This window comes from Vitis vinifera, chromosome 17, assembly GCF_030704535.1.
Source record: "Vitis vinifera cultivar Pinot Noir 40024 chromosome 17, ASM3070453v1".
Classification (NCBI taxonomy): domain Eukaryota; kingdom Viridiplantae; phylum Streptophyta; class Magnoliopsida; order Vitales; family Vitaceae; genus Vitis; species Vitis vinifera.
In genome coordinates, this window is record NC_081821.1 from 18,518,014 (window position 1) to 18,544,488 (window position 26,475).

The 26,475-nt window shown below is 40.5% G+C and overlaps 6 non-coding genes and 16 pseudogenes across 6 annotated transcripts; all 22 read right to left on the minus strand.

Annotated features, from left to right (window-relative positions):
• Positions 1-9,260: 9,260 nt before the first annotated feature.
• On the minus strand, positions 9,261-9,379 carry LOC132252990 (5S ribosomal RNA; annotated as a pseudogene).
• Positions 9,380-10,038: 659 nt separating this feature from the next.
• LOC132252962 (5S ribosomal RNA) lies at positions 10,039-10,157 on the minus strand. The gene has a single exon (XR_009464772.1). It is a non-coding gene; the product is annotated as a 5S ribosomal RNA (ribosomal RNA).
• Positions 10,158-10,484: 327 nt separating this feature from the next.
• On the minus strand, positions 10,485-10,603 carry LOC132253001 (5S ribosomal RNA; annotated as a pseudogene).
• Positions 10,604-11,261: 658 nt separating this feature from the next.
• LOC132252992 (5S ribosomal RNA) lies at positions 11,262-11,380 on the minus strand (annotated as a pseudogene).
• Positions 11,381-11,705: 325 nt separating this feature from the next.
• LOC132252981 (5S ribosomal RNA) lies at positions 11,706-11,824 on the minus strand. Its single transcript, XR_009464791.1, has one exon. It is a non-coding gene; the product is annotated as a 5S ribosomal RNA (ribosomal RNA).
• A 696-nt stretch (positions 11,825-12,520) lies between these two features.
• On the minus strand, positions 12,521-12,639 carry LOC132253006 (5S ribosomal RNA; annotated as a pseudogene).
• A 322-nt stretch (positions 12,640-12,961) lies between these two features.
• On the minus strand, positions 12,962-13,078 carry LOC132253019 (5S ribosomal RNA; annotated as a pseudogene).
• Positions 13,079-13,736: 658 nt separating this feature from the next.
• On the minus strand, positions 13,737-13,855 carry LOC132252980 (5S ribosomal RNA). Its single transcript, XR_009464790.1, has one exon. It is a non-coding gene; the product is annotated as a 5S ribosomal RNA (ribosomal RNA).
• Positions 13,856-14,931: 1,076 nt separating this feature from the next.
• Positions 14,932-15,050, minus strand: LOC132253009 (5S ribosomal RNA; annotated as a pseudogene).
• A 251-nt stretch (positions 15,051-15,301) lies between these two features.
• On the minus strand, positions 15,302-15,416 carry LOC132253012 (5S ribosomal RNA; annotated as a pseudogene).
• Positions 15,417-16,070: 654 nt separating this feature from the next.
• On the minus strand, positions 16,071-16,189 carry LOC132253018 (5S ribosomal RNA; annotated as a pseudogene).
• Positions 16,190-16,417: 228 nt separating this feature from the next.
• LOC132253002 (5S ribosomal RNA) lies at positions 16,418-16,536 on the minus strand (annotated as a pseudogene).
• Positions 16,537-17,201: 665 nt separating this feature from the next.
• LOC132253020 (5S ribosomal RNA) lies at positions 17,202-17,320 on the minus strand (annotated as a pseudogene).
• Positions 17,321-17,977: 657 nt separating this feature from the next.
• Positions 17,978-18,096, minus strand: LOC132253017 (5S ribosomal RNA; annotated as a pseudogene).
• A 659-nt stretch (positions 18,097-18,755) lies between these two features.
• LOC132252987 (5S ribosomal RNA) lies at positions 18,756-18,874 on the minus strand. The gene has a single exon (XR_009464798.1). It is a non-coding gene; the product is annotated as a 5S ribosomal RNA (ribosomal RNA).
• A 320-nt stretch (positions 18,875-19,194) lies between these two features.
• On the minus strand, positions 19,195-19,313 carry LOC132253008 (5S ribosomal RNA; annotated as a pseudogene).
• Positions 19,314-19,632: 319 nt separating this feature from the next.
• On the minus strand, positions 19,633-19,751 carry LOC132253013 (5S ribosomal RNA; annotated as a pseudogene).
• A 661-nt stretch (positions 19,752-20,412) lies between these two features.
• Positions 20,413-20,531, minus strand: LOC132253021 (5S ribosomal RNA; annotated as a pseudogene).
• Positions 20,532-20,861: 330 nt separating this feature from the next.
• LOC132252996 (5S ribosomal RNA) lies at positions 20,862-20,979 on the minus strand (annotated as a pseudogene).
• A 647-nt stretch (positions 20,980-21,626) lies between these two features.
• Positions 21,627-21,745, minus strand: LOC132252997 (5S ribosomal RNA; annotated as a pseudogene).
• A 663-nt stretch (positions 21,746-22,408) lies between these two features.
• LOC132252985 (5S ribosomal RNA) lies at positions 22,409-22,527 on the minus strand. The gene has a single exon (XR_009464795.1). It is a non-coding gene; the product is annotated as a 5S ribosomal RNA (ribosomal RNA).
• Positions 22,528-23,177: 650 nt separating this feature from the next.
• Positions 23,178-23,295, minus strand: LOC132252989 (5S ribosomal RNA). The gene has a single exon (XR_009464800.1). It is a non-coding gene; the product is annotated as a 5S ribosomal RNA (ribosomal RNA).
• Positions 23,296-26,475: the final 3,180 nt, after the last annotated feature.

Here is a 26,475-nt window from a genome sequence, read left to right on the forward strand (position 1 = left end):
ATGAACTTTCATATATGGAAACAATTTTAATGAACCAATATTATAGAAAATACCTAAACCGAATATATGAGTGCAACTAAATTAGAGTAAACTAAAGGCATGAACTTTCAAATATTGAATTGAATTTATTAATGAATTAATATTACAAAAGTATCTAAGATAATTAAAAAGAGCCAAATTAAATTAGAGCAAACTAAAAATAAATATGAATTTTCACAAGGGATCGACTTTCTTAATGAATTAACCTTATTAAAATAATATCTAATTTTAAAAATGAATTAAATACTAACTAAAGCAAGTCTAAAACCAAATCTTTAACACATAGTATCAATTATATTAACACAAAAAAAATTTGCAAGAACACTAAAACCTAAAATTGAATTAAATACTAACCGAAATAGATTTTAAGACTAGATCTTTAACCTATGGAATCGATTATATTAAAAAATAAGTAAATAAATAGCAAATAAACAAGTAAATAAATAATTAAATAAAACTCAAACCTAAAGATGAATCAGAAATATACCTAAGTAAATTCAAAACAAAATCTTTAACACATTGGATTAATTACATTGACTAACTAATAAAAAAACATTCAAGTTTGAACAATAAATTAGAAACCAAACAAAGTAAATTTAAAACAAAGTCTTTGTCACATAGAATCGATTAAATTGACAAACTAAAATTCTAAATAAAACACACACGAATTGAAATTGGACCAAACAAGAATCAGAGTCAACATACTAAAGAAAAACGAATAAACAACTTTGAGTTGACTAGATTAACTTATTAAAATTTCTAAAAAAAACTGAAGTATGAAATGAAAATGAAAATTATATCAGTTAAGAATTAAAGTTAACTAATAACCTGACCTTTATTCTAATATTTATGAATCAAAACTAATAAGAAAAAAAAATTAACTTTTAATCTAAAAACAAATGAAATCTAGAATCTAAAAAATTCTAACTTTCATCCCAATAAAAAAATGAATAAATAAATAAAACCAAAACACAAAACCTATATCTTTCATTCCAATTAAAAATTAAAATTGAAACTAACTATTTTAAATCTTGAATGACATGGATCAATCAAATTAATACCTTGGATCTAGGAAAGTAAAGTAAAAAAATAAATAACTAATAGAATAGGGTGTAACAGTGAGGATCGTAGGGAATTGGAATTTGAAGACAAAAATATATAATGCATACTCACTCACACGCCTGCTGCAAACTTTCATTCCCATAGTACATATATTCACACATATACACACTTAAATGCACATGTAGACAAAAATAAAAGCAATATAGAATTACAAAGAAAATATATATATATATATATATATCTAACAGTAGTTAAGTGAACCCCACTCAAGTAGTACCTAAGAAAAGCGGGATAACTGTGGTGAAGAATGATGAAGGAGAGCTCATTCCTACAAGGTTGACTACAGGTTGGCGAGTATCCATTGATTTTAGGAAGTTGCATGCAGTCACCAAGAAAGATCATTTTCCATTACCTTAGATCAAGTTTTGGAGAGGGTAGTTGGTCATGACTATTATTGCTTCTTGGATGGCTATTCAGGCTACTTTCAAATTGCCATTGCATTGGAGGATAAGGAGGAAACCACATTCACATGGCCATTTGGCACCTATGCTTATAGGCGCATGCCTTTTGGTCTTTGTAATGCGCCAACCACGTTTCAAAGGTGTATGCTCAGTATTTTCAATGACATGGCAAAGAGAATGTTGGAAGTTTTCATGGATGATCTGACAACTTATGGGAAGACATTTGATGATTGTCTCTTAAATTTGAAAAAAGTTTTGAAATGGTGCATTGAGAAGGACTTGGTCCTAAATTAGGAGAAATGTCACTTCATGGCAACCTTAGGGGTAGTACTTGGTCATATCATCTCTAGAGAGGGCATTCAAGTAGATCCAACAAAAATTGAGCTCATCTCAAAGCTACTTTCGCCTACTACTGTTAAAGAGGTGAGACAATTTTGGGGACATGCAGGTTTTTATAGGAGGTTACAGGACTTCTCAAAAATCTCTCAACCTCTTTGTTCTTTATTGCTTAAGGATGCAGAATTCTTATGGATTAAATGATTGCAACCAAAATATGTGCTCTAATGGCACATATTCGATATGATTTTTGCACCAAAGGATATTTAAATCACCCAACTTGACCTAAATTGATGCTAAGGCCCTAGCCATGAGTTTAATTTGTACTTTGGAGACTTATGTCAAGTTAAAGGGAAGAAAAGGGTGCAAGTTGAATCATTTTAGATTTTGAAAGATCAAGAAAGAGCTAAATGAGGAAATAAGTGAGTCAAGAGTCATGGACCATAAGGAAAGGCAAAAAGAGGATATCATGAGTTTGGAAGATGAGAAATGACCATTATGGAGTAAGAAAGAAGGCAAGAAAACATGGAAAATGAGGCATGAAGCAAGATTCAGCAGCATGGAAATTTAGAACTCAAAAATCTGATGGCAATATATACTCTGACTTGGAGGACAAATTTAAAGTACTTTCCAAAGTCCATTTTATACATACTATATATCGTTTTGAAGATCGGGAAGTCAGGAGTCCAACGTTTCAAATGGTGTGCACCAAGCTGAAGGGTCATTTCGAAATGATTTCGAAATTCAACTTATGAATTCGAAATCCACTTTGAAATGACACCAATTTCCAATTCACCCACTGCCACTTTGATGTTTCACCTCCTTCACCTCTGGAATTGCATCTAGGGCACTTCATTCTCCCTAAGTGGACCCCACACAACTAGAAATCACCATTTTATTATTATTTTTTAAAATTATTTTTAGAAATTTATTTTTTAATAAGTGGCCAATGAGAGTGTGCTACATGTTATGTAATTGCTGATATTATATAAACTCTCTTAATTCTAGGTTTTAGGGATCTTGGATCTTTTTCCAAAGAGTTTGACAGTGAAGGTGGAAGAAAATGAGAAGTTTGGTTTGTTTTCTTTTTCTTCTTTATTAAATATATTGTTTTTAGTTTCTTTTGATTCAAATTATGGATTTTTACCCTATTATGGATTGTGACATCAACCCCATGAGAGGTTAAGAGCCAACTTGGGGCTTGAAGCATGAAAACCTAAGGGCTAGAGAACCTATAGAGACAATGGGTAAATTATTATAAAAATGAGATTAATTATTGGTTGGGTGACAATTTATCAATTCTTTTTATCCTATCCTTGTGAGTTAGTTTAGGGAATGATACGATAGGTTATTACCCGATACTAGTGATTCTTAGTAATTCTTGATCATTAGTTATCCTCATCTTCCCTATTGTTATTTGCCCCAAAACAAAGCTATAAGGAGTAGGAAGGGCTAAAAAGAGAAATCTTAAACTAGTAATCAATCTCATTTATTTGATGGTTTTAGGAATCTATTTTAAAAAGGGAAAATTAGGTTTTGGATTCAATTTTGAGTTATAGAACTCAACTTGATCGCGAGCGGCCAAGAATCCCTAAACCCTAAGATCATATTACTTAAAAGACCCTTGTTTTCTCTAATTTCTATACCCTAGGTTGGAACATGGAAAACCCCAAACTTGAATGAATTGAATTTAAAATCAATATTCATTTTGTTATTAATTTAATTTCTTTTACTTAGTTTCACATTATTCACATATTGTTTTTCACTTTAGGATTTAAACAAAAGCAATTCATTTATTATAGTATTGACAATTTCCATAAGCCAGTCCTTGAGGACGATACCCGGAGTACTACAAAAGTCGTAGTGACTATTTCTTTAGTTTTTCTTGACCAAAGTTGCCATGTAAAAAGGCTAAAGTATTTTGGTACAATAGAGAAGTTCGGTCACTAAAGCATGCTAAGAAGCTTTTGAGAGACTAAAGTCACTCCTCACTACTACACCAATTGTGAGACCTCCTAATTGGTCTCTTCCATTTGAGTTGATATGTGATGCCAGTGACTATGCAGTGGGAGTTGTACTAGGTCAAAGGGAGGATGGAAAACTATATGTGGTGTACTATGGTAGTAAGACCCTCAATGATGCTCAGAAGAATCACACAACTATTGAAAAAGAGCTTCTTACAGTGTTGTTCGCATTTGATAAATTCAGGAACTACCTTTTGGGAACTTCAATAGTAATTTTTACTGATCATTTGGCCTTGAAACATCTACTCAACAAAAAGAATGCCAAAACAAGACTTATCAGATGGATCCTTCTTCTTCAAGAATTTAACATTCAAATCAAGGATAAGCAAGAGGTAGAAAATATGGTTGTTGATCATCTCTCCCGAGTTAAAGTAGAGTCACATTTCGAGGAAGCACAAATTAATGATGAGTTTCCTAATAATGCGCTTTAAGTAGTGGAGAAGTTGTCTTGGTTCGCAAATATAGTCAACTACTTGGCAATTGGAGAGCTTCCCTCATAATGGAACATGGAGACAAAGAAATATTTTCTTTCGTGGGCAAAACACTATGCTTGGGATGATCCATATTTGTATAAGTTTTGCCCAGATCAAATTATTCAGAGATGTGTTTCGGAGCATGAACAACAAGACATATTACAAATGTGCCATGAGAGAACTTGTGGAGGTCATTTTGCTCCGAGGAACACTTTAAGAAAAATTCTACAGAGTGGATTCTATTGGCCAACTATGTTCAAGGATTGAAACACTCACTACAAAAGTTGTCCACGATGTCAACAACTGGGGAAATCAACGTAAGGTATCAAATGCCACAAAATTATATTTGTTTTGTTGAGGTCTTTGATTGTTGGGGCCTTGACTTTATGGGATCATTCCTTAATTCTTTTGGCAATCTCTATATTTTGGTGGGAGTGGATTATGTCTCTAAATGGGTAGAAGCAGTGGCTTGCAAGAGCAATGATCACAAAGTGGTGCTCAAATTTTTAAAGAAGAATATTTTCTCTAGGTTTGGCATTCTGAGAGCAATCATTAGTGATGGAGGTTCACACTTTTGTAACAAGCCCTTTTCCACTCTTTTTCAGAAATATGGAGTGAGGCATGAAATATCCACCCCATATCACCCTCAAACAAATGGGCAAGTTGAGCTAGCAAATCGGGAGATTAAGAGAATCCTCACCAAAGTAGTCAATACTACAAGAAAAGATTGGTCTACCAAGTTGAGTGATGCACTTTGGGCATATAAGACTTACCAAGGCTTCTTATTCTTCTTCCACCACCTCTTTCGAGTGCCCTAGAGCCCATTGTTCCTATATCTACACCAGTAGTACTAGTCTTCGATCTCCTTAAACCTTCATAGCCTCAGGTTATCGATGCTACCCTAAGTACTTTATCGATCATGACTCATCTAGACACACTTCAAGAGTTTTTTGTGTCCATGGACTCCCACATTGATGCTCGTCTAAGTAATATGGAGACTCGGATGGATGACCTCACTTTTTTTGTACAGTAGCTCACTTCCTTGGTTATTCCATCTAGATAGAGGGGAGATTTTGCTACACCAACTGATACCAGCTTAGAGGTTGATGGTTCTGGCTCTGACACTAGAGCATCGACAGTAGCCCATGAGACCATGCTTATTTTATAAACATCAGGTGATGTCACAACTAAGATTTTTACCTCAACTATTGATATTCCAGATTCTGCAAGATAAGTTGATGGTAAGATCTTCATTCGCGTTACTAACACTGGTGTGGACATCATTATCGAGGATGACCCCCCTATGGTATAGGATGTTAGCGAGGTCATTACACCTATCATGAAGATCACTGATCAGCTACACCTATGTTAAAGGATATTGACCAGGTAGCCACCCCTGTGTTGGAGGAGATAGATGGAGTTGTTGATCCTATCATTGTCACTTGATTTTCATTTCTATATATACCTTATTCGATATGGTCGTATACACTATGGTATTTTTGGAGCATATTGATACTCTTATACTCTCTTTTAGATTCTCACTATTTATATTTTTCTCTATGCATACTTTTGCTACGAATCTTGTTACTTTTGTGCAAGACTAGTTTATATGAAGTCCTCATAACAAACTTCTCACTCGATGATCTTGAGGTAACATCTTCTTTTTTCCTTTCTTTTGACCCATTATCCTACACATTGGGGATAATGTGTAATTTAGATTGAGGGAGGGAAGTCTATTAGCCTTAATTTTTTTTTCAAAAGTTTGCATGTTATCTTTGGTTAGTTAATGAGATTCTTGATTTGCCTTGGTAACTCATGGTTTATTTTGCATGAGAATGCTTTAAGTAGTATTATTTCTTTAGAATTTGAGAAAAAATATAGTTAGAGCAAGAGTATTAGTTCACTTACCTCATCTTTCAATACCTTTAAGTGCAAAAATAGTTAGGTTGAATCCTTGGAATACCTTTAATTTTTCTTTGATGGTTATTTTCTATTTAAGACTCAAAGCACACACAAAGCACGTGTACCCTTGTGGTATCTTGATTAAGACAATTTCTTTAGCTTGAAAGGAGTTGTTCTTAAGCAATACGAGGAGGAAATGAAAAAAAAAAACCAAATTGATGAAAAAAATAAAATAAAAATGATTGATTTAAGCTTGAGCAATTATCTGAGGGGGTAATAGCCTTGTGTCTTCAAGCCCTAGTGCCTGAAACCAATTGGTTAGGAGTCATTGGTATCTTGCTCGTTACACAAGCTAAACTCAGTTATGAAAAAATAATAATAAATAATTAAATAAATGTTTGGGAAATTCGATCTTGTTCTACATTGAGCTAGGGTGATACCTGAGGGGTAAGTGGCATATAAAGGTCCTCAATACCTGGTACTTTGGGTGAAAACTCAGGAGTTGCCTATGGATCCCTATTAAGCCATATAGAAGGAGATTTCCTAAACTAAGTAGGAAAAGTCAAAATAAATTTTCCTTCCTCTTTAACTTAAAGAATGATGAAATTTGAGTTTAAGAAAAGTCTTAAGAAAAATACTATGAGGGGATGCCAAAAATTAAGCACATGAAGTTTAGGTGGAAAGAGCCAATCAAGGGAAAATCAAGAGACTCTAAGGGGAATGTTAAACATGGACGCATATTTATGTATACGAAGATAAGGTGAGAAAACTAAGAAATTGCATATCTTGTGTCATCTTGCTCAATTCTAGGAAATTTGACTACTTGGGTATCTTGCGTGCGAAACATGTTATGTTGAGTCAATATGGTTTCATGAATCTCATTACATATTTTTCATTCTTTTTTACTCTTATCATTTGCTAGGGACTAGCAAAGTTTCGGTTGAGGGGGATGATTGAAGCCAAAATATGTGCTCTAATGACACATATTCGATATGATTTGTGTGCCAAAAGACATTCAAATTACCTAACTTGACCTAAATCGATGCTAAGGCCCTAGCCATGAGTTTAATTTGTACTTTGGAGACTTATCTCAGATTCAAGGGAAAAAAAGGGTGCGAGTTAAATCACTTTAGATTTTGAAAGATCAAGAAAGGGTTAAATGAGGAAATAAGTGAGTCAAGACTCACATACCATGAGGAAAGGCAAGACAAGGATATCATGAGTTTGGAAGATGATAAATGACCATTATGGAGTAAGAAAGAAGGCAAGAAAACATGGGAAATGAGGCATGAAGCAAGATTCAGCTGCATGGAAATTTAAAACTCAAAAATCTGATGGCAATATATACTCTGACTTGGAGGACAAATTTAAAGTAATTTCCAGAGTCCATTTTATACATACTATATATCATTTTGAAGATCGGGAAGTCAGGAGTCCAACGCTTCAAATGGTGTGCAAATCGGAGCTGAAATGAAGAAGTTATGGCCATTTAAAGACAATTGCACAAAATTGAAGGGTCATTTCGAAATGATTTCGAAATTCAACTTATGAATTCGAAATCCACTTCAACATGACACCAATTTCGAATTCACCCACTTCCACTTTGATGTTTTGCCTCCTCTACCTTGGGAATTGCATCTAGGGAACTCTATCAGCCTTAAGTGGAACCCACACGACTAGAAATCACCATTTTATTTTATTTTTTTAATCATTTTTAGGTAATTATGTTGTAATAAGTGGCCAATGAGAGTGTGCCACATGTTAGGTAATTGGTGATATTATATAAACTCTCTTAGTTCTAGGTTTTAGGGATCTTGGATCTTTTTTCGGAGAGTTTGACATTGAAGGTGGAAGAAGGCAAGAACTTTGGTTTGTTTTCTTTTTCTTCTTTATTAAATATATTGTTTTAGGCTCTTTTGATTCAAATTATGGATATTTACCCTATTATGGATTGTGAATGTGACATCACCCCCATGAAAGGCTAAGAGCCATCTTGGGGCTTGAAGCATGAAAACTTACAGGGACAATGAGTAAATTATTATAACAATGAGATTAATTATTGGTTGGATGACAATCTATCATTTTTTTTATCCTATCCTTGTGAGTTAGTTTAGGGAATGATATGATAGGTTATTACCCGATACTAGTGATTCTTGGTCATTATTGATCATTAGTCATCATTGTCTTTTCTATCATTATTTGCCCCAAAACAAAGCTATAAGGAGTAGGAAGGGTTAAAAATCTAAATCTTAAATTGGTAATCAATGTCATTCATTAGATGGTTTTAAGAATCTGTCTTAAAAAGGGAAAATTAGGTTTTAGATGCAATTTTGAGTTATAGAAATCAACTTGATCGCGAGCAGCCAAGGATCCCAAAACCTTAAGATCATATTACTTAAAAGACCCTTGTTTTCTCTAATTTCTATACCCTAGGTTGGATTGTGGAAAGCCCCAAACTTGAATCAATCGAATTTAAAATCAATATTCATTTTGTTATTAATTTAATTTCTTTTACTTAGATTCACATTATTCACATATTGTTTTTCACTTTAGGATTTAAACAAAAGCAATTCATTTATTCTAGTATTGACAATTTCCATAAGCTAGTCCTTGAGGACGATACCTAGAGTACTACAAAATTCGTAGTGATTCTTTCTCTAATTTTTCTTGACCTGAGTTGCTATGTAAAAAGGCTAAGTATTTGGTACAACAGAGAAGTTTGGTTAACGACTCACCTATCACTGATCGCACATGCCCTTGCTAACACCCCCGATCCTCACTATTAACCCGTGCATGACTCTCGTGCCCCTTGTGGGTCCCACCAACTCCGGACTCCATCCGGAATTGCTTCATTCCCTTTTCACGACACCCAACCGAGAAATTCGGACATAAATCAAATAAATTCCATAAATTATATATATATATATATATATGAAAGGAATTCCATCCAAAAAAAGGAAAAAGCGGTGCAACACGAGGACTTCCAAGTAAGTCACCCATCCTAGTACTACTCTCGCCTAAGCACGCTTAACTATAGAGTTCTAATGAGATCCGGTGCATTGGTGCTAGTATGATCACACTCGTCGTGTCATTGCGACCTAATCCCCATATGTGGTATGATTGAGGTGCAACTTCTGGCATGTTTGATAGAGAAAATAAGGGGAAAAGTTTGTTTTGATAGATGTGTTATTATGTGAGTATCTAGAGATGTTCGTCCAGATCGGACGGTGTGACCCTCTTAAAATTGATGCATTTTTTTTTATCCGTACGATTGGATTCACATTCTGGTGCATGGATTGGGGTTTGATTGTGACTTTAAAAGGTGGATGGGGGAAACGTGGAAGCGAGAGCTTGCCAGGTGGTTTCTAGGGCTTTCGGATAGAGTTTTGGGACAATTTTTTTTCAAACCACGAGTCTCGATGTGAGAATCGTAATGGTGGGCTCGAATCATCCTTTTGACGAACGGTTGAGGAGACTAAGGAGGAAAGGTGTTTTAGGCCATAACATGGGCCTCGGGGCTTGGAAAAGATTGGCGTCTACGTCGATCGTCCTAAAATGCGAGGAATTTTCACGTTGAAGAAAACGGGGAAGATTAGCAATGGTCGATTTCGATGGTTGAAATTTAACGATCAGGGAATCTAATCGACGATCAGCCGGTGCGGATGGAAATGAGAAGGGCGAAAGTTATTGGCATGACGAATGCGGACATAAATCATAGAAATTTCGTCATAAAAAGGGAGAAGGGTGCAACACAAGGACTTCCCAAAAGGTCACCCATCCTAGTACTACTCTTGCCCAAGCATGCTTAACTGCAGAGTTCTGATGGGATCCGGTACATTAGTGCTGGTATGATTGCACCCGTCATGTTATTGCGACCTAATCTCCTTTAGGAGTTTCCTTTGACCGATCCCAGTCTTTGTCCTAACATCCTTGTATCTCCTCCCACCCCCCATATGACCCACCTATCACCCTTTGCACACATCCCTGCCGACGCCCTCTGATCCTGACCGCTAGCCAATGCACGACTCTCGGCCCCCTCTGGGTCCAAACAACTCCCCAACCCCGAACCCCATTCGGAATTGCTTCCTCGCCTTTGCACGACACCCAACCGGGAAATACAGACATAAATTAAATAAATTCCATATATATATATATATGAAAGAAATTTCATCCAGAAAAAGGATAAAAGGGTGCAACACGAGGACTTCTCGGGAGGTCACCCATCCTAGTACTACTCTTGCCCAAGAACGCTTAACTACAGAGTTCTAATAGCATCCGATGCATTAGTGCTGGTATTATCACACTCGTCATGTTATTGCAACCTAATCCACTTATGTCGTATGATTGAGGTGCAACTTCTGGTGTGCTTGATGGAAATAGGGGAAATTTTTTATTTTGATAGATGTATTATTATGGGAGTATTTGGGGTTGTTCGTCTAGATCAGATGGTGTGCCCTTCTTAAAATCGACACCTTCTTTTGATTCGTACGGTTAGATTCCCATTTTGGTGCATGGATTGGGGTTTGATCGTGACTTTAAAGAGTGGATGGGGGAAGCATGGAAGCGAGAGCTTGTTAGGCGGTTTTTGGGGCTTTTGGGTAGAGTTTTGGGACAATTTTTTTGTTCAAACAGCGAGTCTCAAAGCGAAGATCGCAATGGTGGGCTCGAATCATCCTTTTGACGAACGGATGGGAAGACTAGGGAAGAAAGGCATTTTGGGCCACAACTTGGGTCTCGGGGCTCAGAAAAGGTTGGTGTCTGTGCCAATCTTCCTAAAATGGTGGAAGCTTTTAGATGGGAGAAAACGGGGAAGATCGGCGATGGTTGATTTCGACAATTGATATCTAACAATCGGGGGATCGGATCAACGATTGACCGATGTAGATGGAAATGGGAAGGGAGAAACCTATTGGCACGACGAATGCGGACATAAATCATAGAAATTCTGTCAAGAAAAGGGAGAAGGGGTGCAACACGAGGGCTTCCCAAGAGGTCACCCATCCTAATACTATTCTCGCATAGGCACGCTAAACTACGGAGTTCTGATGGGATCCAATGCATTAGTACTGGTATGATCACACCCACCATGTTATTGCGACCAAATCCCTTTCAGGCGTCCTCTTCGACCAATCCCACCCTCCGCCCTGACATCCTTCTACCTCATCCCACTCCCCATACGACCCACCTATCACATGTTGAACACACCCCTGCCGACGCCCTCAGATCCTGACCACTAGCCAATGCACGACTCTCGGCCCCTTGTGGGTCCCACCAACTCACCAATCTTGGACCCCATTCGGAATTGCTTTATTGCCTTTGCATGACACCCAATCGGGAAATACAGACATAAATCAAATAAATTCCATATATATATATATACAAGAAATTTTGTCCAAAAAAAGGAAAAAGGGGTGCAACATGAGAACTTTCTAGAAGGCCACCCATCCTAGTACTACTCTCACCCAAGCACGCTTACCTACGGAGTTCTGATGGGATCCGGTGCATTAACGTTGGTATGATCGCACCCGTCATGTTATTGCGACCTAATCCCCTTATGTGGTATGATTGAGGTGCAACTTCTGGTGTGCTTGATAGAAGGAAATAGGAGGAAAAGTTTGTTTTGACAAATGTATTATTTTGGGAGTATCTGGGGATATTCGTCCAGATTGGATGGTGTGCCCCTCTTATAGTTGAAGCCTTCTTTCGATCTGTACGTTGGATTCGCATTTTAGTGCATGGATTGGGGTTTGATCATGACTTTAAAGGGTAGATGGGGGATACGTGGAAGCGAGAGCTTGTCAGGTGGTTTTTAGGGCCTTCGGGTAAAGTTTTGGGAGAATTTCTTTTTTCAAACTCTCAACGCGAAGATTGCAATGGTAGGCTCGGATCATCCTTTCGACGAACAGTTGGGGAGACTAGGGAAGAAAGGCGTTTAGGGCCATAACTTGGGCCTCGAAGCTCGAAAAAGGTTGGCGTCTACGCCGATCGTCTTAAAATTGGGAGGGGGGGGGGGGAGAGAGAGAGAGAGAGAGAGAGAGAGAGAGAACTTTCACGTGACAGAAAAAGCGAAAGATCGACAACAGTCAATTTCAAGGGTTGATATCTAATGATCGGGGAATTAAATCGACAATCGGCATATGAGGATGGAAACGGGATGGGCGAAATGTATTGGCACCACAAATGCAGACATAAATCATAGAAATTCAGTCAAAAAAAGGGAGAAATGGTGCAACACAAGGACTTCCTAAGAGGTCACCCATCCTAGTACTACTCTCGCCCAAGCTCGCTTACCTACGAAGTTTTGATGCGATTATGTGCATTAGTGCTGGTATGATCGCACCCGCCATGTTATTACGACCTAATCCCCTTCAGGTGTGCCCTTTGACCGATCCCACTCTCCACCTTGACATCTTTCTACCTCCTCCCACCCCCATACGATTAACTTATAACCTGTCGCACATGCCCTTCTTGACGCCCTTCGATCCTAACCACTAGCCAGTTCACGACTCTCACCCCCTATGGGTCTCACCAACTCCCCAGGATCCCAGCCGGAATTGCTTCCTCGTCTTTGCACGACACCCAATTGGGAAATACGGACATAAATCAAATAAATTCCATATATATATATATATATGAAAGAAATTTCTTCCAGAAAAAGGAAAAAGGGGTGCAACATGAGGACTTCCTAGGAAGTCACCCATCTTAGCTATTCTCGCTCAAGCATGCTTAACTGCGAAGTTCAGATGGGATCCGGTGCATTAGTGCTTGTATGATCGCACTCGTCATTTTTTTGCGACCTAATCCCCTTATCTGGTTTGATTGAGGTGCAACTTTTGATGTGCTTGATCGAATAAAATAGGAGAAAAAGTTTGTTTTAACAAATGTATTATTATGCGAGTATCTAGGAATGTTCATCCAAATCGGACGGTGTGCTCCTCTTAAAATTGACGCCTTCTTTCGATTCATACGGTTGGATTCGTGTTTGGCTGCATGGATTGGGGTTTGATTGTGAGTTTAAAGGGTGAATGTGGGAAGTGAGAGCTTGCCAAGTGGTTTCTAGGGCCTTCGGGTAGAGTTTTGGGACTTTTTTTTTTTTTTTTTTAACCGCGAGTCTCGACACGAGGGTCGTAATGGTGGGTTCGGCTCATTCTTTCGACAAACTGATGGGGAGACTAGGAAGCAAAGGTGTTTTGGGCCATAACTTGAGCCTCGGGGCTCGGAAAAGGTTAGTGTCTACGCTGATCGTCCTAAAATGGCGGCAACTTTCATGTGAGAGAAAACGGGGAAGATCGGCGATAGTCGATTTCGACGACTGATATGTAACGGTTAGAGGATCAGATCGACGATCGGCCGGTGCAGATGGAAATAGGAAGTGTGAAACCTTTAAGCACAACAAATACAGACATAAACCATAGAAATTCCATCAAAAAAAGGGAGATGGGGTGCAACACGAGGACTTCCCAGGAGGTCACCCATCCTAGTACTACTTTCGTCCAAGAACGCTTCACTGTGGAGTTCTGATGGGATCCGGTGCGTTGGTGCTGGTATGATCGCAGCCACCATGTTATTGCGACCTAATCCCCTTCAAGTTTTCCCTTCGACTGATCCCACCCTTCACCCTGACATCCTTCTACCTCATCCCATCCCCCATACGACCCACCTATCACCCGTCGCACACGGCCCTATCAACGCCCTTTGATCCTGACCGCTAGCCAGTGCACGGTTCTCGCGCCCTCTATGGGTCCTACCAACTTCCCAACCCCGAACCCCATTAGGAATTGCTTCCTTGCTTTTGCACGACACCCAATCGGGAAATATGGACATAAATTAAACAAATTCTATATATATATATATATGAAAGAAATTCTGTCAAGAAAAAGGAAAAAAGTGTGCAACACGAGGACTTCCCAGGAGGTCACCCATCCTAGTACTATTCTCTCCCAAGCATGCTTATCTACAGAGTTCTGATGGGTGCTGGTATGTTTGCACCCGTCATGTTATTGCGACCTAATCCCCTTATGTGGTATGATTGAGGTGCAACTTCTAGTGTCCTTGATATAAGGAAATAAGGGGAAAAGTTTTTTTTGATAGATGTATTATTATGCGAGTATCTGGGGATGTTCGTCAAGATCGGACGGTGTGCCCCTTTTAAAATTGACGCCTTTTTTTGATCCATACGGTTGGATTCGCATTTTGTGGCATGGATTGGGGTTTGATCATGAGTTTAAAGAGTGGATGTGGAAAGCGAGAGCTTGCTAGGTGGTTTCTAGGGCCTTAGGGTAGAGTTTTTTTTTTTGAAATCGCCAGTCTCGACGCGAGGATTGCAATAGTGGGCTTAGCTCATTCTTTCGACAAGCGGATGGGGAGACTAGGGAGCAAAGGCATTTTAGGCCATAACTTGGGCTCGAGGCTCAGAAAAGGTTGGCATCTGCGCCGATCGTCCTAAAATGGGGGCAACTTTCATGTGAGAGAAAACGGCGAAGATCGACGACAGTCGATTTCGACTATTGATATGTAAGGATTGGAGGATCAGATCGGCGATCGGCTGGTGCGGATGGAAATAGGAAGTGCGAAACCTTTAAGCACGAAAAATGCGGACATAAACCATAGAAATTCCGTCATAAAATGGGAGAAGGGGTGCAACACGAGGACTTCCCAGGATGTCACCCATACTAGTACTACTTTCACCCAAGAACGCTTCACTGTGGAGTTTTGGTGGGATCCGGTACATTGGTGCTGGTATGATCACACCCACCATGTTATTGCGACCTAATTCCCTTCAAGCGTTCCCTTCGACCAATCCCACCCTACACCCTAACATCGTTATACCTTCTCTCGTCCCCCATACGACCCACCTATCACCCGTCGCATACGCACCTGCCGACGTCCTTCGATCCTAACCGCTAGCCAGTGCAAGACTCTCGCGCCCCCTATGGGTCCCACCAACTTCCCAACCCCGGACCCCATTAGGAATTCCTTCCTCACTTTTGCACGACACCCAACCGGGAAGTACAGGACTTCCCAGGAGGTCACCCATCCTAGTACTATTCTCGCCCAAGCATGCTTTTCTACGGAGTTTTGATGGGCTCTGGTGCTTTAATGCTGGTATGTTTGCACCCGTCATGTTATTGCAACCTAATCTCCTTATGTGGTATGATTGAGGGGCAACTTCTGGTGTGCTTGATAGAAGGAAATAAGGGGAAAAGTTTGTTTTGACAGATGTATTATTATGCGAGTATCTGAGGATGTTCGTCCAGATCGGACGGTGTACCCCTCTTAAAATTAACGCCATATTTTGATCCGTACTGTTGGATTCACGTTTTGGTGCATGGGTTAGGGTTTGATCGTGACTTTTAAGGGTCGATGGGGGAAGCGAGAGCTTGCCAGATGGTTTCTAGGGCCTTCGGGAAAAGTTTTGGGATAATTTTTTTTTTCAAACAGCGAATCTCAACACAAGGATCACAACGGTGGGCTCAGATCATCCTTTTGACGAACGGATTGGGAGACTAGGGAGGAAAGGCGTTTTGGGCAATAACATGGGACTCAGGGCTTGACAAAGGTTGGCGTCTACGCCTATCGTGCTAAAATGGGGGCAACTTTCACGTGGGAGAAGACTGGAAAGATCGACGACGGTCGATTTTGATGACTGATATCTAATGATTAAGGGATCAGATCGATGATCGGCCGGTACGGATGGAAATAGGAAAAGTAAAACCTATTGACATGACGAATGCGAACATAAATCATAGAAATTACATCAGAAAAATGGAAAAGGGGTGCAACACGAGGACTTCCCATGAGGTCACCCATCCTAGTGCTACGCTTGCCTAAGCACGCTCAACTACATAGTTCTATTGGGATTTAGTGCATTAGTGCTTGTAGGATCGCACCAGTCATGTTATTGTGTGACCTAATCCCCTTTAGGTGTTCCCTTCTACCGATCCCATCCTCCGCTAGCCCGTGCACAACTCTCGAACTCCTGTGGGTCCCACCAACTCCTCAACCATGGACACCATTCAAAATTGCTTCCTTGCCTTTGTACAACACTCAACTGAGAAATATGGGCATAAATCAAATGAATTCTATATATATAAGAAATTTCATCCAGAAAAAGGAAAAAGGAGTGCAACACTAGGACTTTCCAAGAGGTCACCCATCCTAGAACTTCTCTCGCCCAAGCACACTTAATTGTCGAGTTTTGATGGGATCCAATGCATTAGTGCTGGTATGATTGCACCCATCATGTTATTATGACCTAATCCCCATGATGTGGTATGATTGAGGTGCAACTTCTAGTGTGCTTGATAGAAGGAAATAAGGGGAAAAGTTTGTTTTAACACATGTATAATTATGCAAGTATCTGGGGATGTTCGTCCATATCAAACGGTGTGCCCCTCTTAAAATTGACACCTTCTTTCGATCCATACAGTTGGATTCATGTTTTGGTGCATGGATTAGGGTTTGATCCTGACTTTAAAGGGTGGATGGGGAAAGCATGGAAGCGAGAGCTTGCCAGGTGGTTTCTAGGGCCTTTGGGTAGAGTTTTGGGAGAATTTTTTCTTTTCAAATTGCGAGTCTCAACACGAGGATCACAATGGTCAACTTGAATCATCCTTTCGACAAACAGATGGGGAGACTGGGGAGGAAAGGCATTTTTGGACATACCATGGGTCTCGGGGCTCTGAAAAGGTTAGCATCTACTTCGATTGTCCTAAAATGGAGGGAACTTTCACGTGGGAGGAAACAGGGAAGATCGACGATGGTCGATTTCGACAGCTAGTATTTAATGATCAGGGGATCGGATCGATGATCGGGCGGTGCGGATGGAAATGGGAAGGGTGAAACTTATTGGCACGACAAATGCGGACATAAATTATAGAAATTTCGTCAGAAAAAAAGGAGAAGAGATGCTACACAACAACTTCCTAGGAGGTCACCCATCCTAATACTACTCTCACCCAAGCATGCTTTACTGAGGATTTATGAAGGGATCTGGTGCATTAATGCTGGTATGATCGCACCCACCATGTTAATGCGACCTAATCTCCCTATGTGGCATGATTGATATGCAACTTTTGGTGTGCTTGATAGAAGGAAATTGGGGAAAAAGTTTGTTTTAACATATGTATTATTATGCGAGTATTTGAGGATGTTCGTCTAGATTGGACAATATGCACCTCTTAAAATTGACACCTTATTTTGATCCATACGGTTGGATTCATGTTTTGGTGCATGGATTAGGGTTTGATCGTGACTTTAAAGGGTGGATGGGGGAAGCGTGGAAGCGAGAGCTTGTCAGGTAGTTTATGGGGCCTTCATGTAGAGTTTTGGGATAATATTTTTTTTTTCAAACTGCAAGTCTCAACGCGAGGATCGCAATGGTTGGCTAGGATCATCTTTTCCACGAACGGATGGGGGAAATTGGGAAGGAAAGGCATTTTAGGCCATAACTTGGGCCTCGGGGCTCAAAAAAGGTTGGCGTCTATGCCGATTGTCAAAAAATAGGGGGAACTTTATCGTGGGATAGAACGGGAAAAATCGGCGACAGTCAATGTCGATGGCTGATATCTAATTGGATTGACGATTAGCCAATGCTGACAGAAATGGGAAGGGCGAAACCCATTGGCACGACAAATGCAGACCTAAATCATAGAAATTCTGTCAGAAAAAAAAAAAAAAAAAAGTGCAACAATAGGACTTCCAAGGAGGTCGCCCATCCTAGTACTACTCTCACTTAATCACCCTTAACTGTGGAGTTCTGATGGGATTCGATGCATTAGTACTGGTATGATCACACCCATCATGTTATTACGACCTAATCCCCTTGATGTGGTTCGATTGAGGTGCAACTTCTGGTGTGCTTGATAGAAGGAAACGGGGGGAAAAGTTTTTTTTGACAAATGTATTATTATGCAAGTATCTAGGGATGTCCGTCCAGATCTGACAGTGTGCCCCTCTTAAAATTGACGCCTTCTTTCAATCCGTACGGTTGGATTCACATTTTGGTGCATGGATTAGGGTTTGATCATGACTTTAAGGAGTAGATGGGGGAAGCGTGGAAGCGAGAGCTTACCAGGTGGTTTTTAGGGCCTTCAGGTAAAGTTTTGGGACAATTTTTTTTCAAACCGTGAGTCTCGACACGAGGATTACAATGGAGGGCTCGGATCATCCTTTCGACGAACAGATGGGGAGATTAGGGAGGAAAGGCGTTTTGGGCCATAACTTGGGCCTCGGGGCTCGGAAAAGGATGGCATCTATGCCAATCATCCTAAAATGGGGGGAACTTTCACGTGGGAGAAAACGGGGAAGTCGACAATGGTTGATTTCGATGACTGATATCTAACAATTGGGGGATCGGATCGACGATCGGTTGGTGCGGTTGAAAATGGGAAGGGCGAAACCTATTGGCACAACGAATGCGGACACAAATCATAGAAATTCCTTCAAAAAAAGGAGAAGGGGTGCAACACAAGGAGTTCCAAGGAGGTCACCCATCCTAGTACTACTCTCGCCCAAGCACGTTTCACTGTAGAGTTCTAATGGAATCCAGTGCATTAGTGTTAATATGATCGCACCCGCCATGATATTGTGACCTAATCCCTTTTAAACATTCCCTGTGACCGATCCCACCCTCCGCTTTGACATCTTTCTACCTCCTCCTGCCCCTCATATGACCCACCTAGCACCCATCACACATGCCCCTACCGACGCACTCCGATCCTGACTGCTAGCCAGTGCACAACTCTCACCCCCCTATGGGTTCCACCAACTCCCCAACCCGAGACCCCATTCAAAATTGCTTCCTCACCTTTGCACGACACCTAACCGGAAAACATCGGCATAAATCACATAAATTCCATATATATATAAAAGAAATTCTGTCCAAAAAAAGGAAAATGAGTGAACCACGAGGACTTCCAATGAGGTCACCCATCCAAGTACTACTCTCACCCAAGCACACTTAACTGTGGAGTTTTGATGGGATCAGGTGCATTAGTGGTGGTATGATTGCACCCATCATGTTATTGAGACCTAATTCCCTTCAGGCGTTTCTTTCGACTGATCCCACCCTCCACCCTGACATCCTTCTACCTCCTCTCGCCCTCATACAACCAACTTATCACCTGTCGCACACGCCCCTACCGACACCCTTAGATCCTTACAGCTAGCCAGTGCACGACTCTCGCCCCCCTATGGGTCCCACCAACTCCCTAACCCCGGACCCCATTTGAAATAGCTTCCTCGCCTTTGCACGACACCCAACCAGGCAAATACGGATATAAATCAAATAAATTCCATATATATGAGAGAAATTCCGTCGACAAAAAGGAAAAAGGGGTGCAACACGAGGACTTCCCAAGAGTTCACCCATTTCAGTACTACTCTCGCTCGAGCACGCTTGACTACGGAGTTTTGATTGGTTTCGGTGCATTAGTGTTGGTATGATCGCACCTGTCATGTTATTATGACCTAATCCCCTTATATGGTATGATTGAGGAGCAACTTTTTGTGTGCTTCATAGAAGGAAATAAGGGGGAAATTTTGTTTTGACAGGTGTATTATTATGCGAGTATCTGGGGATGTTCGTCCAGATTGGACGGTGTGCCCCTCTTAAAATTGACGCCTTCTTTCGATTTGTACGGTTGGATTCGCGTTTTGATGCATGGATTAGGGTTTGATCGTGACTTTAAAAGGTGGATGAGGGAAGCGTGGAAGAGAGAGCTTGCTAGGTGGTTTCTTGGGCCTTCAGGTATAGTTTTGGGACTTTTTTTTTTCAAACCGCGAGTCTCGTTCTGAGGATTGCAATGGTGGGCTCGAATCATCATTTTCATGAAATGATGGGGAGACTAGGGTGGAAAGGCATTTTGGGCCATAACTTGGGCCTAGGAGCACGAAAAAGTTTAGCGATGGCGCATATCGTCCTAAAATGGGAAGAGCTTTTACGTGAGAGAAAACGGGGATGGTCAGTGACGGTCGATTTTGACGGTTGATATCTAACGATCGGGGGATTGGATCAATGATAGACCGGTGCGTATGGAAATGGGAAGGGCAAAACCTATTTGCACGATGAATGCATACATAAATCATAGAAATTCCGTCAGAAAAAGGGAAAAGGGGTGGCAACATGAGGACTTCCCAGGAGATCACCCATCCTAGTCTTATTCTCACCCACACACGCTTCATTACGGAGTTCAAATGGGATCCGAGGCATTAGTGCTGGAATGATCGCACCTGCCATATTATTGCGACCTAATCCCCTTCAGGCGTTCTGTTCAATCTATCCCACCCTTCGCCCTTACATCCTTCTACCTCCTCTCGTCCCCCATATAACCCACATATCACCCATCACGTACGCCCCTACGACGCCCTCTGATTCTGACTGCTAGCCAGTGCACGACTCTCGTCCCCCTATGGGTTCCACTAACTCCCCAACCCTGGATTCCATTCGGAATAGCTTCCTCGTCTTTGCATGACACCCAACCGAGAAATGCGAACATAAACCAAATAAATTTCCTATATTTATGTATATTTATGAAAGAAATTACGTCCAAAAAAAAGAAAAAAGGGTGCAACATGAGGACTTCCCAAAAGTTCACCCATCCTAGTACTACTCTCGCCCAAGCACACTTAACTACAGAGTTATGATGGATCCAGTGCATTAGTGCTGGTATGAGCGCACCCATCAAGTTATTACGACCTAATCCCTTTATGTTGTATGGTTGTGGCACAACTTCTTGTGTGCTTGATAGAAGGAAATAGGGGGAAAATTTTTTTTTGACAGATGTATTATTATATGAGTATCTGGGGATGTTCGTCCAAATCGAAAGGTGTGCCCCTCTGAAAATTGACGCCTTCTTTTGATCCATACAGTTAGATTCGCGTTTTAGTGCATGGATTGGGGTTTGATCGTGACTTTAAAAGGTGGATGGGGGAAGCATGGAAGCGAGAGCTTGCCATGTGGTTTTTAGGGCCTTCGGGTAGAGTTTTGGAGCAATTTTTTTTTTCAAACCGCTAGGATCGCAATGGTGGATTGGATCATCCTTGCGATGAACGGATGAGGAGACTAGGGAGGAAAGGCATTTTAGACCATAACTTGGACCTCGGGGCTCAAAAAGGTATGCGTCTGTGCCGATAGTCCTAAAATGGGGGGAACTTTCACATGGGAGAAAACGGGAAAGATCGACGACGATCGATTTCAATGGTTGATATCAACTATTAGGGGATCAGATCGACAATCAGCTGGTGCAGATGGAAATGGCAAGGGCGAAACCTATTTACACAACTAATGCCGACATAAATCATAGAAATTCCATCAGAAAAAGCGAGAAGCGGTGCAACATGAGGACTTCCCAAGATGTCACCCATCCTAGTACTACTCTTACCCAAGCATGCTTCACTACGGAGTTTTGATGGGATCCTATGCATTAGTGCTGGTATGATCGCACCTGTCATGTTATTACTACCAAATCTCCTTATGTGGTATGATTGAGATGCAACTTCTCGTGTGCTTGATAGAAGGAAATAGGCGAAAAAGTTTGTTTTGATAGATGTAATATCATGTGAGTATCTGAAGATGTTTGTCCAGATCGAACGGTGTGCTCCTCTTAAAATTGATGCCTTCTTTCGATCCGTACGGTTGGATTCACATTTTGGTGCATGGATTGGGGTTTGATCTTGACTTTAAAGGGTGGATGGAGGAAGCGTGGAAACGAGAGCATGCCAAGTGGTTTCTTGGGCCATTGGGTAGAGTTTTGGGACAACTTTTTTTTTTCAAATCATGAGTCTCGTTGCGAGGATCGCAATGGTGGGCTTGGATCATCCTTTCAACAAACGGGTGGGGATAATAGGGAGGAAAGCCGTTTTTGGCCATAACTTGGGCCTCGGGGCTTGGAATAGGTTAGCGTCTACACCGATCGTCTTAAAATGGAGAGAACTTTCACGTGGGAGAAAACGGGGAAGATCAGCGCAGGTTGATTTCGATGGTTGATATCTAACGATCAAGGGATTGTATCGTTGATTGGTTAGTGCGGATGGAAATGGAAAGGGCGAAACCTATTGGCACGACGAATGTGGACATAAATCATAAAAATTCCATCAAAAAAAGGGAAAAAGAGTGCAACACGAGGACTTTCCAAGAGGTCACCCATCCTAGTACTACTCTCACCCTAGCATGCTAAGCTGCGGAGTTCTGATGGGATCTGGTGCATTAGTGCTGGTATGATCGCACTTGTTATGTTATTGTGACCTAATCCCCTTATGTGGTATGATTAAGGTGAACTTTTGGTGTGCTTGATAGAAGAAAATAAGGGGAAAACTTTGTTTTGACAGATGTATTATAATGCGAGTATCTGGGGATGTTCGTCCAGATCAGAAGGTGTGCCCCTCTTAAAATTGAAGCCTTCTTTCGATCCGTACAGTTGGATTTGCATTTTGGTGCATCGACTGGAGTTTAATCGTGACTTAAAAATGTGGATGGGGGAAGTGTGGAAGTGAGAGCTTGCCAGGTAATTTTTGGGGTTATCGAGTAAAGTTTTGGGATAATTTTTTTTTTTCAAACCGTGATGATCGTAATGGTGGGCTCGGATCATCCTTTTGACGAACAGATGGGGAAACTAGGGAGGAAAGGTGCTTTGGGCCATAACTTTGGCCTCAAGGCTACAAAAAGGTTGGTATCTGCGCCAATTGTCCTAAAATGGGAGGAACTTTCACATGGGAGAAAATGGAGAAGATCGGCGACGGTCGATTTCGACAGCTGATATCTAACGATTGGGGGATCGGAAAGACGATTGACTGGTACGAATGGAAATGGGAAGGGTAAAACCTATTGGCTTGACGAATGCGGATATAAATCATAGAAATTCCATTAGAAAAATGGAGAAGGGGTGCACACGAGGACTTCCCAAGAGGTCACCCATCCAAGTACTACTCTCGCCTAAACACCCTTCATTGCGGAGTTCTGATGGGATCTGGTGCATTAGTGTTGGTATGATCGCACCTGCCATGTTATTGTGACCTAATCCTCTTCAGGCATTCCCTTCGACTGATCCCACTGACTCATGCCCAATTGGTGTCTCAGCTGATTTATGTTCAGCTGGTGCTCCTTGATTGAGGAAGTGATCAACAAAATTTATACCTATAACACCATACACTAGGGTAGCAAATACAAAGCTACTATAGTATAGTGGCTCTAAGGATCGTTCACTGGGAATGATTTGCAAGCAACCAAGGATACCAATTCCAAGTGAATTGGTTTTGTTTCATTTCACGGTTAGTTTAAGAAATAAAACACAAACTTTGATTGGTAAAGGTTGAGATTTAAACTAACTAACTTAACAGAAGTTTGGAATAATTTAGGAAGAAAAGCATTCCTTGGAGATTTAGGTTCACTGGGGTGGTTCCTCATGCAAAAGACATAGCTCCGGTCAGATGGTTCATTTCCTCGCATTAGAGATTCAACTTAGAGTCAAGTCTCTAACCGGTGATGTACAGAGACTCCTTCAATTAGATTTCACTTTAATTCTCTCACTGATGCAACTTGCAATGGTTCATGCCTCTCACGAGCACTTACCATTCAAGGTGATCTTTAACCTTAGACTTCCCTTCACAAACTCGCAAGAGATAACTAATGGATGTCTCCTAGGAGTCCAAAAGCTTACCAAGTGTTGGTAATTCCGGAAAATCCTACCTTGAAGTCACCTACCAGAGGCTCGCAAGGGGTAAACTAGTGCATTTCCACGGTTGGAAATCACTTGCCTTACCAAGTGTTGGCCTAGGTGACTCCAAGGTGTTTTAAGTTAACTAAAAACATTGAAATCACTAAAGGATTTCACTTCCTCTTCATTATTAGCTAAAACCACAGAGCTTTGCATTCTTGCACTTGGAACCTTCCCCGGCAACCTTAGCTCCAAGGAATTGGAGGTTTAGTTACTCATTCTCTGGGGAAAACTCCTCAGAGAATTCATAACTTAGAAATAAAATGAAAATACAAAGTGAGAAGGTAAGGCAGTAGAAAGAAAAGACCTTTACTTCCTTACCAAATGTTTACAGAAGGAACTCCTCTCTGAGAACAGGCTCCCGAGAGGTATTTATATCAAACTAATATAAAACTAATTCTTACAAAGATATTTGGTCTTTTTACTAACTTAAAAACTAAGGAATCATGTAATTGGTGGTTTACAAGGAGTATTTTGGGATTTAGACAACAAAAATCTAATGGAAAATATCTCCCAATGTCGGTAGCAAGCTTCGGGAGGCTTCAGGAGCCATTTCGTAGGAGAAAAGTGGTGCCTGCGAAATTTCGCAGACACCCAAGAGGGCTGCGAAATTATTTCGCAAGACCAAGCTGTCTTCATAGGGCCGCGAAGTTGGCTTCCACCTTGAAGTTTCCAGCTCCCTTCTCGCGGCATGGTTCGTGCATCGTCAGAAGGAGAAACACCTTACTGTACAAAAGTGCTGCGAAATTCTCGCAACAAAATGCTGATTCCGCAACACTTTAGAGTGATTGACTTGTAATGGCTGCAACTTCTTCGTTTCAACTCCGAATCATGCACCGTTTGAAGCATTGGATTGCTGACTTCCTGAGCTTTGAAATGGTATATAGCTTGCATCATTTGGACTTCAGAAAGTACTCCAAAAGTGGCTGCTACGACTGTCATCAAGAATATGCTCCATGACAGATTCTCTTTGCTTTTTCTCCTTGCAATCCGGATTCACTCTTGGCAATTGAATTCTAAGCTTTGCCCAAGATTCCTCATAGCTCTCCTCATTCTTGACTTGCTTTGGTGATCAAAATACTAACAAAAACACCAAAACTTACACAAAGTGATCAAAATTGCTTTAAAGGATCCTTAACATGCCAATTGAGTTAAAAGGCCTAAACTACTACTCAAAAGTGTTAAAAAGGATTAATTAAAGGCTATCAAATAGCACTTTTTGAGTAGTAATCACTCCCCCCAACCGACATATTGCTAGTCCCTTAGCAATATAGGAGAGAAAATTAAAAATAAATAGCAAACTAATCTACAATTTACAACATCATGCTAAAGGAAAATAATTCTTAAGTGGCATGATGATCTAATTCTCACATGAATCATTGAAGAAATACAAACCCAAATCTCAACAAGAGTCATAACACCTATGCTAAACACTGTCAATCAAGGGAGTGCATTATGCAAACTGAAGTTTTAAAATCATTTCATTTTCTAAGAACTAAACTTCAATCTTCCACAAAAATCTATGTGTATTGGTTCCTTAGGTTCCGAGAATAATATGCTACTAATCTCACCCCCCAACCTAACTCTTTTCAACACTTTAGCAACCTGACCAAAATCAATAAGAAAAGAACACACTTTCATCTTTTTTTTTTTTTTTTTTTTTTAATTTTTTTTTTTAAGGTAGCTTTATGGGGTACTCTTTCTGACTTGTCCATGTAATGGGGGTCCATCGATGACTCCCAACCAATTAAGGTTTAGGGCACCAAGTTTTAAGGATCTTTCAACCACTAACTCGGATTTTTCCCCGGACTTTTAAGAATGAATTTCTAATACCCAAGCATCTACCATATGCTAACTCTACCTATTCACCCTTGTAACGAGCATTGAGGTCAGTGACTCCCAACCAATTAAGGCTTAGGGCACCAGGCTTTAAAGGCTTTCACCATATACCCCTCAGACCTTGCTCGGGTTTCAAGGCAAGCAAACAACTTTCTTTATTTCAAAGGCTCATTGGCCTTTTGCAGGGTGTTTCAATTTTTATCAACTGAGGTCAAATATACCAAGTCTCAAAATTATCCTAAGTCAAGAGGGAAATAGCTTTTCATCTTATAATCGGAAACTAATGTGCACAGTGTGTGGATAGCTTAAAGTGGAAGAACTAAATTCAATCACAGTAGAAGTTTCAACAATTGGACCACTTTAGTAAGCATAATCCATACTCTAAGTCAAGTGAAAAACAACAGTTCAATTTCTCTTGGTTTAATTTGAAAATTTTTCCTCAAAATTCATGGAGAATAGAGTAACACTAGTAAAAAGTAAAAACTACAACTAATTAACCAATATAATTGCAATACCAAAAAGGTTTAGAATACTTCCTTCCTCATACCCCCCAACCGAACTGAGCATTGTCCTCAATGTGATTTGAGTGACTGTAATAAAAGGGAGGAAGTGGTACCTCCATGCT